The sequence below is a fragment of the Acanthochromis polyacanthus genome, chromosome 8 (assembly GCF_021347895.1).
Source record: "Acanthochromis polyacanthus isolate Apoly-LR-REF ecotype Palm Island chromosome 8, KAUST_Apoly_ChrSc, whole genome shotgun sequence".
NCBI classification, from domain to species: domain Eukaryota; kingdom Metazoa; phylum Chordata; class Actinopteri; family Pomacentridae; genus Acanthochromis; species Acanthochromis polyacanthus.
In genome coordinates this window covers 40,977,979-40,990,003 of record NC_067120.1, presented here as the reverse complement: position 1 = coordinate 40,990,003, position 12,025 = coordinate 40,977,979, and the positions used below count along the sequence as shown (strand labels likewise).

General features: G+C 37.8%; 1 protein-coding gene across 1 annotated transcript in view; it reads left to right on the top strand.

The window, feature by feature from the left end:
- Positions 1-7,522: 7,522 nt before the first annotated feature.
- The window catches only part of bmal1a (basic helix-loop-helix ARNT like 1a), a 54,307-nt gene continuing 49,804 nt past the window's right edge, over positions 7,523-12,025 (top strand). The window contains exon 1 of the mRNA XM_022215850.2: positions 7,523-7,666. The gene's annotated coding sequence lies outside the window, so the exon portion shown is untranslated. The remainder of the gene's footprint in view (positions 7,667-12,025) is intronic.

Below are 12,025 nucleotides of genomic sequence, written 5' to 3'. Positions count from 1 at the left end.
CACAAAAAATCAACCAGAATTTTAGCTGATTTTTTTGTGAATATTCTTTAAAAATAGAAGTTTTACTGATATATATGGAATCACTTTAGATATTTTTAGGATTTTTTTTGGAAGATTTTTACTCATTTTTGTAAAATATTTACAAGGATTTTGCCAAATTTCAGGGATTTTCTTTTTTTAAACTTTTAAAGGAAACTTTTAAGGAATTATTGGAATTTTCTACCTGAAGTTTTGGCAAATTTTCTGGGATTTGGGGATTTTTTTGCTGAATTTTTGGATTTTTTTTCAGACAAGGAAACAATAATTTTTGGTGCCTGTAAATGAGGACAACAGGAGGGTTAAGACACCTGAAATTAGGAGGTTACATGAAAGTGAAAATCTATTTATGAATGAAAAACTGTTTCTTCTTTTTTTGTTTTAGCATATCTGGCTCATTTTAGACATCTAAGCGTGACAATCCTGGTAAAATAGAACTTAAAATAAGTTTTCCAGCTAATTTTTAGATCTCCATCTTCTAAATATCAGATCTTCGACATTTTTCACTTGTTCTATTGGCAGATTCTTTTCACTTATTTCAAGATAAAAGTTCCTTGAAATCATTTTTTCTTTCTTGTTCCGAGAAGGCATTTTTCCAGTGAGGAATGATCAGGAGGCAGTGAAGAGAGGAGCAGGGAGATGTGGGATGGCTGGTTAGTTTCTGTGAACAGACGAGCTGCTGGGTGACCTGCTAGCTCAGAAACAGGATTACAGTCCAACTGCTTCCTGTCCAACCATCTGCTGCAGGTCTTTCCTAAACTCTTCTCCCCACGTTTCCTGTCTCTCTCTCTCCTCTAGAATGAAAGTTAAAAAGACCCAAAGAAAAACAAGTTTAAAAGAGGAGCAGCTGGACTGTGTGAAGGGGGTTCAGAGAGGACTGATTTAAACAGGTAAAAAGGCCTTACAGTGATGTAAAGGAGATGAAATAAGAGTGTTTAAAATCATCTCCAGTCTCACTGTGGAGGCTGTGGACGTTTACCAAGCTGTGCTGATCACATGGAAGAATAGAGATAGAGACTGGTCAAGAATCACAGCTGGATTTCTAACAGAAGGTCAAACACATTCTCTCCATGGCCCAGTATGCTGCTCAGTGGATGCTGTCCATTTTCACTTTAAGAGCTTCTGTTGAAGTGAAGGCGGCTATCAGACATCCAGATGTTAATGGGCTACAGACGGTCATTTAAAACTGCTCATAGGTAATAATTCACAAGTTTCATTTTAAACCAGAAGCTTTAGAGAAAAAATGACCAGAATGAAGGATTTTTGGCCGTTGATCAGAGTTTTCCATGAATATGGCTGTATAGAATCGATAGCATCTCAGCTGCTGCAATGAATAATAAGGGTGAGATAGGGCAGCCCTGCTTTATTCCCTTATTAACTGAAAATCTAGGGGAAGTGCCCTGTGGTAGTATAACGGTGCTGTTAGTGTCCGTATATGTCAGTTTGACGAAATCTATAAAGTAATTTCCAAAGCCTAGCATTTCTAGTGTTTTAAACATGAACTGGTGCTCTGACATATCAAAAGCTTTAAAGAAATCTAGAAATAAAATAAAACCGTTGTCGTTAATTAAATCCTTGTAGTCAATCAAGTCCAGAATAAGTCGTGTATTGTTGTGAATCGAACCTTAATGAATCCAGACTGAGTTTCTGATATAATGTCAGCGATACCTGTTCTAAGTCTGTTGGCAAATACATGAGTTAACATTTTGTAATCGTTGTTCAATAGAGTGATTGGTCCAAGGTTGTCAGTTAGTTTTGGGTCCTTACCAGGTTTGGGGATTAAGCTAATAACACCTTGTTTCATAGTATTTGGTAAGATTAAAGTTGTTAAGATCTCTTTTAGCAGACTGAAAAATAAGTCTTTTAGATTAACCCAGAAGTGTCTAAAATGAGTTGTTAAGCCGTCAGAGCCTGGTGGTTTATCGAGTGAAAAGCATTTTAGAGCTTTTTCAGCTGCATCCATTCGAATCTCTGCGTCACAGATTGTTCTAAAACACTCATCAACCTTAGGTATTTGTTCAGCAATAGACTCCAAAAACTTGTCTGTGTCTCTTTGTGAACAGGAGGAAGAGTTGGCTATAAAACTGAAAGATTTCTTTGGAGATCTGAATAGGATCATCACATTCTTCACCATCGATTACTAAAGTTTTGATTGCATTTCTTTCTTGTCTTCTTTTTTCTAGTCTGCAGAAACATGCTGAGCTTCTCTCTCCTTCCTCAATCCACTTTGCTCTGGACCTGATAAAGGCTCCTTTGGTTGGTTGATGTAAATGTTGTCCAAGGAAGAGTGCAGTAAGATTCATTTTTGTTTTTCTTGTTCACTCAAAGAATGTTTATTGCAAGTATTATGAATTTCTTGTATAATATCAATTTCTTTTTGTTTATTGGCTCGGTTTATAATTTGGCTATGAGATACGGATATCTGACGTATTTTATATTTTAGAAATTCCCATTTTTCACTGTAACATTGAAGTGCAGTATCTTTGGAGATATCTTCTATAGTTCTTATTACAGCCTGACAGTAGTGTTCATTTTTTAAAAGATTTGAATTAAATTTCCAACAGCCTTTATTCCTCCTACTAGCATTTATCGGGGAAATAGTTAATTTAACCATACAATGGTCTGTAAGCGCTGCAGCAGTAACTGAGCAGTTGATCTTAAGAGCAGGTGTAAATTCAGAAACAAGCCAAAAGTCTAATCTGGATTTGATGGTTCCATCTGGTTTGAACCATGTAAAGGTTTGTTTGTCTGGATTTTGTATTCGCCATGTCGTTTAGTTGGAAATCATTACAGAATTGTGACAAAGTGCAATTAAATTGATGATTTTGAAATGTTGAGGGCTGCCTGTTAAGCCATTCATCCATTACCATATTATAATCTCCACCTAGAATAATTTTACAGTTAATATAAGTTTGAGATAGTTCTGTCAGTATGTTAGTTCTGTAATCAATAGTTTATTCTGGCTGAGGTTATTATAACCATAAAGGTTTCCTAGAATCAAGAATTGGTTGCTTGTTTCAAAAATGTAAACTATCCAGTGATCTGAAGAATCCTTTTTTGTAGAAATAACTTTTCCAGGAAAGTTATGTAGGAGTATGGCGACCCCTGCAGACCTATTTGTGCCATGACTCAAGTATATTTTTTCACCCCATTGGTTGGACCATATTTTCTCATCTGTGGGTTTCCTGAATTAAATAGCAATGTGCTTTTTCATTTTTGAGAAATAAAAACGTAGCTTTTCTCTTAATAGAGTCTCTCAAACCCCTAACATTTAGAGAAACAGAAGGAAAAGTTGCATTGAGCAAAGACATAAATAAAGGATAGAGTAATAAGAGAAAAAGTGTTTAGTGAGTTTTGGGTGTTAAGTATAGAATAATGAGCCCCTTGAATAAACTGGTAAGTTATTAACTCATAACTGTAATTCTAACTTCCATATAATGTAGCAATAGCTTATATGTGATGTTTTTTCTATAGCATTGAAAAAATTAAGTAGAAATAAATTCTGCAGAGAATGTAAACTTTGTAGTATAAGAAAGTGACAGTTTAAAATAAACTGACCTTCATATATTTACCTGGGAAAGGTAGTAAAAAGGATAGGTAGGATTTGTTCGTCGTCTTTTTCCTTTATTCCGTGTATCTTGAGATTCCACCGCCTCTTGTACCTTTCCAACTCAGTGACCCTCTCTTTTAGCTCCTTGTTTTCTTGAACAAGTCCGGGGATGTCTTTATCAAACCTCTGGATTTTGTTTTGGCATTCCTTTATATCAGCGGTGTTTATTTCAACAAGCCGAGTGATGCTAGCTACCATGGTGGCGGTTTCTCTTAGCTGTATCCCGAAACCATCCACTTTATCGGTTAGCTTAGCAATAGCTTCAATCAGGTTATCGTAGGACTGTTCTTGAGCTGTCTTCATCCTAGCCAGTGGTGGTGCACCCGTTTTTGTTGGAGTGGCAGGTGGGTTCTTTCTCTTAACAGCAAGGCTTGCAGAAGTGTTCTTCGGAACGTAATCGTGATCCGTAGTAGCAGCGTTAGCAGTTAGCTTTGGGCTAGTGCTCGGTTTCCGGCCGGACATCGTTTTTAGCTTCAAATGAGTTTACCGGGGCAGTTTCTTGCGTTCGAGCACAACAGACAACTATACCTATATCTCTATCCTAGAGAGACAAGTAGAAAGTCATGTGGGTATGATTGTCACTCCACAAGAGGTATATGAAGATGTCTCTTTATTAAAGAATAACAAATCCTGTGGTTTGGACGGAATTACGTCTGAACATTTGAAATTTGCAAGCCCAAGACTGTACCCACTATTGGCCCTCAGTTTTACTGGATTTCTGGTCCACAGTTGCCTGCCTGAGTCCCTTTTATCAATTATGCTGGTCCCTGTGTTAAAGGATAAGTTGGGTAAGCTTAGTGACATGAACAACTACAGACCTATAGCCCTGGCAAGTTCTGTGTCCAAGGTGCTAGAACGGATTCTCTTGACTAGACTCGAACCATATCTTTATACTACTTCAAACCAATTTGGCTTTAAGAAAGAACATGGCACTGACATGTGCATTTATGCTCTGAAAGAAGTAATAGATAAATACAATACCGCAGGATCCACAATGTTTACATGCTTTTTGGATGCCTCCAAAGCATTTGACAGGATCAATCACGATAAGCTGTTTATGAAACTTGTACAAAGAGGGGTTCCTGGATATTTGATTAGAATACTAATTTTCTGGTATTCCTATCAGACCATGAGGGTAAAATGGGGGGATTCCATCTCCAACTCATTTAAAGTGAGTAATGGTGTTCGTCAGGGAGGTATTCTGTCCCCGCTTTTGTTCAGTGTCTATATGGATGATCTGTCTGTGCAGTAAAATGGTTGTAAACCTGGTTGTGTTGTTGGTAATATCTTGTGTAACCACCTGATGTATGCTGATGACTTAGTCCTGATCAGCCCTTATAGTGCGAGTATGCAGAAGCTCTTAAATATATGCTCTTCATATGGGGCTGAGTATGACATCAGGTATAATGCTTTAAAAAGTCAAATGATGATTGTAAGAACAAAACATGATAAACACGTCTTTTCCTGACTTCTATCTCAGTGGTAATGCACTCCATACAACTGACGAGGTCAAATACCTTGGACATTACATCACATGTGACCTATCAGATGACCAAGACATCCACAGGCAGAGATGTAAGCTTTATGGCCAGGCAAATGTTCTGGCTCGAAGGTTCTATATGTGCTCTCCACATGTTAAATGTATGCTTTTTCGATCTTTCGGCGCTCCTTTGTACACTGCTCAGCTATGGTGCAGATACAAGAAAAAGAGTATGCAGTCATTACAAGTGGCAGATAATGACTCCTTACGATTGTTGCTGAAAATCCCTAGACACAGCAGTGCTAGTGAGATGTTTGCCTATTGCAATGTCAGATCCTGTGCAGCTAATGTGAGACATTGTATATTTTCATTTATGTGTCGTCTTCTGGGTCATCAAAACTGCACTGTTCAATCCTTGGCTTGTCCCAGGGTAAGTTCTGCCAGATTTACATCAAAAATTTGGCAGCAATGGCGCCTTTGTCTGTATGCCGTTTAAAAGCGTGGTAGCTTTATCTTTATTTTATCTGATTTCTATTCTTGTTTTATTTACCTGTATATGTTTTATATCTTTTTTTTTTTATCTATGGACCATCTTTGTGTCCTTAATAAAGTTGAATGAATGTATACCTTTCTTGCAGTTGCTGTTCTGCAAATATTTTCAGTCTGAGTATGAGTTTATGTTCAAATTTCGGGGCTGAGGAGTGCGGTCTTAGAAGAGCGAGCTGATCACTGCCGCCATCCCGGAAGTGCTCAAAACTGCCGAAATGCAGCTTCTCTGAAACCTGACCGATTTTACCTGGAGGCTAGTTTCCGTCTGTGGCCACTAGAGGGCAGAATGACCCAAACTCTGCTCCGTCAGAGTGTTGGAGCTCCACCTGGATCAGTGGTTAGCACTGAGGCCTCACAGCTGGAAGGTTCTGGTTCTGCTCTCCCTGACTCTTGTAATATACTTATTAAAGGTCTTATGGATATAAAACAAAACCTGCCAGGTCATAAACAGGCAAACACCTTCACATGGTTCTTCTGGTTTCAATCTGCTGGTTTATCTTTGACTCCTCTGGACTGAGTTGGTTCAGTTCCGCTACATCTGTCCTCGTTCTGACTTGGTTCTTCAGGTTCTTGATGGATCTAAGTCAGGACGTTGGGGAGACCAGTCCAGAGCCTTCATTCTAGAACCTTCATTCTAGAACCTTCATTCCAGCTTGATGGAACCATTTCTTTACCACGTCTGATGAGTGTTTGTCTGGTTGAAACATCCAACTGTGTCCAAGATCAACCTTCTACCGATGATTTTAGGTCTTCTTCACTATTTCATTTACCTTTTACTCCACAGAGCATGATACTGCCACCTCCATGCCTGATGGTAGGTTTGGTGTTCTTGGAGTTAAAGTCTAAGACCTGCCTAAACCAGTCTGAAACCAGTCTTTAGAAAGTCTGGAACCAGGATCAAATTCAAACCTAAAGCAGTCCAAAAAATGTTCCAAACCAGTCAGAATACAGTCTGAAACCAGTCATAAAAAGTCTAAACCAGCACAATATTGGGACCAAAACCAAATGGAAACCAGTATATATAGATATATATATATATATATATATATATATATATATATATATATATATATATATATATATTCTACACTTTTATTATGGCTGCAGACAACAATATAACAAAATTTTGGTGTTACTCCCTTAGTTGAAGTACACTAAAAGATACGATAAACTGGAATAAAGTAATTAAAATACTCAGTATAAAATTTTTATAAATAATATCTTGGAAGTTTAAACACACAATGAGGCAGTGTAATATGTGGGATCTCTATAAATTAATATAAATTAATTTGAAGCTTTAGAATATATACAACTAGCCTCCAGAATATATATATATATATATATATATATATATATATACACACACACATATATATACACACACTCACACACACATACATATATATATATATATATATATATATACATATCTACTATATATACTATACTTTTATTTAAAGCCTTAGAACCCAGTAGAGCCCAGTAGAGGGTGATCAGGCAGTGGTCCAGCTCAGTTAAGACTTTCCTTCCTACTATATATATATATAGTCCTACTATTTACACTATATATTTATTTGAAGCTTCATAACCCAGTAGAACCCATTAGAGCCCAGTAAGACCCGTTACAACCCAGTAGAACCCAGTGGAGGGTGATCAAGCAGCGGTCCAGCTCAGTTAAAACCTTACTTCCTACTGACTCTGTTCTCCAAACACACTCCACCAGCCTCTGCATTCCGCTCTATTCGGCCGCTCATTGGTCCACTGCCACGTCCGTCATCTTCTCCCGGCCCAAACTCACGTCTGATTGGCGAGGGGGACACTCACGGCGGTAACGCGAAGGCGATTGGCCGAAAAACTAGGTTAGTGGTCCGACAGGCATGACGGTGGAGAGAAACTGGGTCACAGATTGAGGACCGTTTATGTCACACTTGTGTTTCTGTTACAGCGAAGAAAAACCTCTCAATGGACGGACTCCTCTCACCGAAGCTCCCGTGAGTATTAACCGACCACCGCACCGACCGCCGCCGTGTCGAAGCCGCCCGTGTGCGGCCGTGCGGGGATTTAATTCTGTGATGGATACCGTCGATGTTTTCCAGTGCTGCGGTCATGTCAGCGGTTTGTGGGGCAGCGGGACGTTAGCTGGCCGGGTCTGACAGTTAGCTCCGGAGCTAACAGCTGGATGCTAATGTGAGCTAAATGCAGCGGCGGATAAACGCTTAGGAAGCCGAATATAGTGTGTGTGGGCTAGTTGTAGCCGCCGTGGGGCTCCGGTGCCGCTCGGTAAGTCCCGGTTCGTGTGTTTGCTAAATGCTAAACGAACGTGACCGAAGTGCGAACGGCAGAGTTAGCATGCTAGCTATGTAAACAGGCCGCGGCGGGTCTCCGGCACACGGCCGCTTCCACAACAAGCCGCCGTTAGCCCCGCTGAATGTGGGTAGGAGCCTTCACCGACGCTCTAAACGCTCCGTGTCCGAACCGCGGGGGTCCGGGTTCGGTTACGAAATACCGTGACACGGTGCTGGCAGCGGCGGTGGAAACGAGGCGACCGCTCGTTGTCTGGGGCTCGGTAGGGGGTTTACCTGAGCAGGGCTCCGGGGTTAGCAGCAGCAGGGTCCCCGGTGGGCTCCAGGCAGGTCAGAGGGGGCAGATTTTATTGGTATTTAGCCTTTATGTAACGGTTAGTCTAATTATCGGTTATTTCCTAAGTAATCGGTTAATTGTTTGGTATAAAAATGTTTTAAGTGGTGAAAAATGTGGATCAGAGTTTTCTCAAATGTCTTATTTTGTCCAAATATATTCAGTTTATTGTCATAAAGAAGGAATGAAACCAGAAAATATTCACCTTTAGAGAGGCTGTAATCAGAGCATTAACCAGGTTCGAGCAGCTAATCAATAAGTTTACATAAAATGTCTGAAAATAGTGGAAAAGGTCATTCAGTTTTTCCAGAAGCCCAATTTGACATCCTCAAGTGTATTGTTTTGTCCAAATATATTCAATTTACTGTCACAGAGGAGGGAATAAACTGGAACATATTCACAATTTGAACAGCTGTAGTCATAGAAATGAGACTTTCTCTCTTAAGGAATATATTTAGGCTGTAATATGTCAAAAAAAATATGGATCAGTGTGTCCTCAAGCGTCTTTTTTTGTCTAAAGAGCTTCAGTTTACTGTCAGAGAGGAAAGAAACCAGAAAATATTCACTTTTAGAGAGGCTGTAATCAGAGCATTAACCAGGTTCGAGCAGCTAATCAATAAGTTTACATAAAATGTCTGAAAATAGTGGAAAAGGTCATTCAGTTTTTCCAAAAGCCTAATTTGACATCCTTGAGTGCCTTGTTTTGTCCAAATATATTTAGTTTACTATCACAGAGGAAAAAATAAACCTTAAAATATTCATTTTTAAAGAGCTGCAAATGTAGAATTAAGATTTTTTTCTCTCTTTAAAAAAGTGTTTGGGCTGGAATATGTCAGAAAATGGTGAAAAATGTGGATCAGAGTTTCCTCAAATGTCTCGTTTAGTCCAAAGATCTTCAGTTTACTGTTAGAGGAGGAAATAAACCAGAAAATATTCACATTTAAGGAGCTGGAATCACAGAATTTTACCTTTTTTACTCACAAAATACTCAGTAGATGCTGAAAATACTGCATGATTTCAGAAATCTCTGATATTACAATCTTTTCTTTTCCTGTGATATATATTATGATATAAAAAATACAGAAAGACTCACATAACTTGAATTAATCGGTCTAGAAGAATTAGGGTTGAAACTATTAATATATTTGTTAATTGAGGCATAAAATGTCTTTAAATGGTGAAAACTGGGGATCAGAGTTTCCCCAAATATCTAGTTTAGTCCAAAGATCTTCAGTTTACTGTCAGAGGAGGAAATAAGCCAGAAAATATTCACATTTAAGGAGCTGGAATCACAGAATTTAGACCATTCTTATCTACAGATTAGTTCTAAAATCTGCTGGAGGTGACCAAACGTGGAGCTAATAATCAGGATTCAATCTTAAACGTTCTTCGTTTGGTTTTAGGTTTGAACTTTTTTAATGGAGTTTGGGTTGGACTGCAACGAATGAATATTAAATCTATAAAATGCCAAATAGTTGGTGAAAAATGCGGATCAGAGTTTCCTCAAATATCTAGTTTAGTCCATAGATCTTCAGTTTACTGTCAGAGATGAAAGAAACTAGAAAGTATTCACATTTAAGCAGCTGGAATAACAGAATTTAGACCTTTTTTTCTTAATAAATAGACTAATTTCCATAGTTTAAGGCTGTACGACATTGTACAAATCTGACATTGCAATATTCATTTAAATTTTTATCATATTTAAATCATAGATTTATATTTGTGAGATTAAAAAATACTGTAATTTTTACTGGCTGATGTAAAGAGCTATTTTAATGCAGTCTAAAATGATTTAAGAAAATGACAAACGAGAAACAAAATGACAAAAAGCAAAGAGACAAAATATTACAAAAATGAGACACAAAACTACAAAAATGAGACAAACGACACAAAGTGAAACGAGACAGAAAATTTGATAAAGTTACAAAGCAACAAAACGACCAAAAAATAGACAAAAAAACAACAAAACCAAGACAGAATATTACAAAAATAAGATATGAAGCAAGAAAAATTAGACAAACGACGCAAAACAAAATGGAGACAAAAAATTACGCAATGAAAGAAATAAATGAAAATAAGTTAAAAAAAATATTTCCACACAAATGGTTTGTGTTTGCAGCCACATCTGGAGTGGAGCCTGAAATAACTCTGTCTTTACATAAAGTAAAAAAGAACAACTTGTGTAGATTAATGATGGAAAATGAGAATGGTGTGAGTTTATGGGTTGATCTTCACGGTGCTGGAACGATCCAGAACGCTGATTAATTTATTAGTCCACAGCCGTTTAAGTAACGTCTTTTCAAACAGGGAAGACTCTTTATGATCTATTGAAGACTCCCTTTAGTTTTATGCTGACTTTGAGAGGTTTTTGTTGCATTTTATGTCCATTAGATCAGAGATGTCAAAGTGATCTGAGTCCAGCTTCCACATTCAGCCCAGTCTGATCTCCAGTAAAACCAGTAAGACCACAGCAGAATAACCACAACTGCTAATGGTTCCTTTGTTTTAGTGCAAAAATGTTCACATTTAAGGAATTATCTTTTTACTAAAGATCACGAACAATCTGACATTTATAAAGAAAAATAAGTTCAGTTTCATTAACATTCAGCCTCAGTTTATCATTTCCTCATTACAACTTCCAGCAAAACACAAAATGACACAAATAAGACAAAAAACACAAGCGATACAAAAGGAAACAAACACAAAACATGACAAAAACATGAACCAAAATCTTAAAAATATGAGACACAAAACAACGGAAAGGAGAAACAAAATGAGACAAAGGACATGAAACAAAAACTGACGACAAATGAGACAAAAAACAACGAAAATAATAGACAACACAAGCGAGACAAAAAGGAAAGACAAACATGAGACAAATGACAAAAGAACAATCTAGTATTTTACTTGATCAGAACAACTTGTCGTGTTCTAGACATTATTGTAAATTTATAGTTTTACTAATTTACAATCTGCAGTTAATGTCTTCTCTGTAATTTTTACACTTTTGAGGGCCGGATTGGACCCTCTGGAGGACCACTCTTGGACCACGGGCCTCATGTTGGACAGCCCTGGTCTAGATTGTTAGATGTTCAGGCTTTTGGACTCCTGTTGGTCGTTAACCTCTTAACGAACCGCTGACAGGCAGTGATTCTCCATCAGAGTTTAATCTGCTGAGTCATTCTGAGCCTCTTCATCAGAGGAGCTTCTTCATTCATCTACTGGAGCTCTGATGTGGAAAAACTGGGATTTTTCTCACTAACAATGCATTTTAGGCTTCACTTTCATATTTATTGTGTAATTTTTCTACTCTTTTGGGGCATTAATAGCCTCTAATGAGGTACGTAAATCCTCTTTCAGGGTATTAAAGCCTCTTTTGGGATATATATTTGTGTGTATATAATATATATATATATATATATATATATATATATATATATATATATTATATACACACCCTATTTGGGGGTGCTTAAACCCTCTTTCTGGACAGTTAAAGCCTCTTTGGTGGCATTTAAACCCTCTTTTTGGTGGCGTTTAAACCCTCTTTTTGGTGGCGTTTAAACCCTCTTTTTGGTGGCGTTTAAACCCTCTTTTTGGGGGCGTTTAAACCCTCTTTTTGGGGGCGTTTAAACCCTCTTTTTGGGGGCGTTTAAACCCTCTTTTTGGTGGCGTTTAAACCCTCTTTTTGGTGGCGTTTAAACCCTCTTTTT